At 37.7% G+C, this 2684-nt stretch overlaps 1 pseudogene across 1 annotated transcript; it reads left to right on the plus strand.

Moving 5' to 3' along the window:
* The first annotated feature begins 1133 nt into the window (after nt 1–1133).
* Nucleotides 1134–1354, plus strand: LOC311594004 (small nuclear ribonucleoprotein G-like; annotated as a pseudogene). Its single transcript has one exon. The product of its transcript is annotated as a small nuclear ribonucleoprotein G-like (transcript).
* Nucleotides 1355–2684: the final 1330 nt, after the last annotated feature.

Below are 2684 nucleotides of genomic sequence, written 5' to 3' on the forward strand. Positions count from 1 at the left end.
TAAATAATGAAATAAAACAAACAAGCAAATGAAACACGATTCTGATAGGACCAAACAAACAGAAGGAAAAAAGCCCAAGAAAAGGCACAGACATGGATAGAGACTCATAAAACACTAAATTAGAAACCATGATATATATACACAAAGGACCTGTAGGGTATAAAGATAGATAAAATAGTGTTTTATTAAATTATTAAATTTAATATTTAATATTTTAAAAATAATTTTTAAAAATTAAAAATAAGGTTAAAACTAAAGCCCTGACATGACAATATGACATACAGAGGTACAGGAACATGCAAAGTTGAGTATGCTTTCCACTGGCTGTCTGCTGCTGGCATGCAGCCTACTGTTAAGAATGGTTTGTTTCCCCAGTCAGACTTCATTAAAGAAATCTAAATTTTCATTTGCAAGTGGTTGTCAATTGACGAGAGCTTCTGGGATGAGGCTTGTGCCCTCTTCTGTGGGTTCATATGAATCCCTCACACTATAGCTTCAAATAATTTCTTTCTCTTTCACTTTCTTTTCTTCTTTTTTGGGGGAGGTGGGAGACAGGTTTTCTCTCTGTAGCCTTTGCTGTTTTGGAGCTCACTCTGCAGACTAGGTTTCTTTCACTTTCTATTGTAATATACCTGATGACTAGTGGGGTCAAAATGAATATAGAATGAGGATTGAACATGCCATTGTTAAGTAAGCTAAGTATTTAATATTAATTATTCATTAATTTATCCTACATACAGTTAGAATACTGAGGACCAGCCACTGTACTAGGAGCGTTCTATAGGATTAAAATACATATTAACTAAAATGACTACTAAAGAACATCTTAGTGCAGGGTTTTAGAGTTGGGGCTAAGTAGGCATTTATATCTTCTTTTATGTATTGATAGTTGTATTTGTTTCTCATATTGATCATTCTAGAAAAATAAGCTTTAAGATAGGACATGGGTGCTTATAGTCTATACAGCACACAGCCATACACTGAAGAAAACTTTGAAAGGAAATAAATTGTAATCCAGATTTACACTGGAATAGAAGACTAGCAAGGCAGCCATAGCGAGCAATAACCCTGTAAATAAAATTCCCTTGGGGTAGTTGTCATGCTAAGCCTGCTGAGGAGTCACCAAGAGCAAGGCCCATCCTCCTGAACTGAAGAAATTTATGGACAAGAAGTTCTCATGGAAATTAAATGGTGGCAGACATGTACAAGGAATACTGCCAGGCTTTGACCCCTTCATGAATCTTGTGATTGATGAGTGTGTGGAGATGGCAGTGAGTGGGCAACAGAATAATATCAGAGTGGTGTCATGTGGGGAAACAGCATCATCATGTTGGAAGCCTTGGGAAGAGTCTAAACAGTGCTCACAAGAGATGCCCGTATTCCTCCCTGAAGAGCCTGCTTGATTGTGATTTAGAATCGGATCATGTACATTTTCATATCCTGTTTACCCCATCTACGGTGATTGAGACTTTTGCTGGGTATAGTAATCTGGGTTGGAATCTGTGGTCTCTTAGTGTTTGCATAACATCTGTCCAGACCCTTCTGGCTTTCATAGTCTCTGTTGAGAAGTCAGGTATATTTCCGTTAGGTTGCCTTTATATGTGACTTGTCCTTTTTTTTTTCTTGCAGCTTTTAATACTCTTTCTTTGTTCTGTACATTTAATATAGTGTTTTGATTATTATGTGGCAGGAAGATTTTCTTTTCTGTTCCAATCTATTTGGAGTTCTGTAGGCTTCTTATATACTTATGGGCATTTCTTTCTTTAGATTTCAGAAGTTTTCTTCCATGTTTTTATTGAAAACATTATCTGGCCTTGCAGTTGTAAGTCTTCTTTTTCTTCTATCCCTATTATTTTTAGATTTGGTCTTTTAACAGTGTCCCAGATTTCTTGAATGTTCTGTGTCAGGAACTTTTTAGATTTAACATTTTCTTTGACTGTTGTGTTGACGTCTTCAGTCATATCTTCTACCCCTGGAATCTTCCCTCTCTTGAATTATGTTGGTAAAGCTTGTATCTGTATATCCTGTCTTCTTCCCTAGGTTTTCCATTGCCAGGATTGTCTCAGATTGTGTTTTCTTCATTGCTTCTATCTCCATTTTTTAAGTATTGAATCCTTTTCTTCATTTCCTTCTCCTGTTTGATAGTAGTTTCCTGTCTTTCACAAATTTCTTTAAGCAATTTGTTCAATTCTAGTTTGAGAGATTCATTTTCCTCCTTTAAACCTCAGATTTCAAATCTTTCTCTTATGAATCGGATGTGATAGTGTCTCTAGAACTTGTTGTGGTGGCAGGACTCCTGGTTTCTGGTAGTATCAAATGGTCCTGGGAATTGTTGCTTGTGTTCCTATGCTGAGCTCTTTCTGTTGTAAAATCTCTGTTTGGAGTCTGTGCCCATTGCCTGGATTTTTTCTGGACGTTTCTGTGGCTTTTCTGGGTGACTTTAAGTCAGATCAACTTGTATGCCAGGCTGTAGTGTTTGCTCAGTGCTAGAACTCACAGACTCTGTTGGTTTTACAATCTCTGGATCACTCTGCACCCCTGGGAATTCACTAGCTGCCCACCCACCAAGTGAGTGGTATGGGGCTTACAAGGACCACTTGGGCTATGGAGTGGAGCTTTCTGTGGCTTTTCTGAGTGACCTGAGGTCAGATCCACTTGTGTTTCAGATTGTGGTGTCTGCTAGG

The sequence above is a fragment of the Acomys minous genome (assembly GCF_964271855.1).
Source record: "Acomys minous genome assembly, chromosome: 1".
Classification (NCBI taxonomy): Eukaryota; Metazoa; Chordata; class Mammalia; order Rodentia; family Muridae; genus Acomys; species Acomys minous.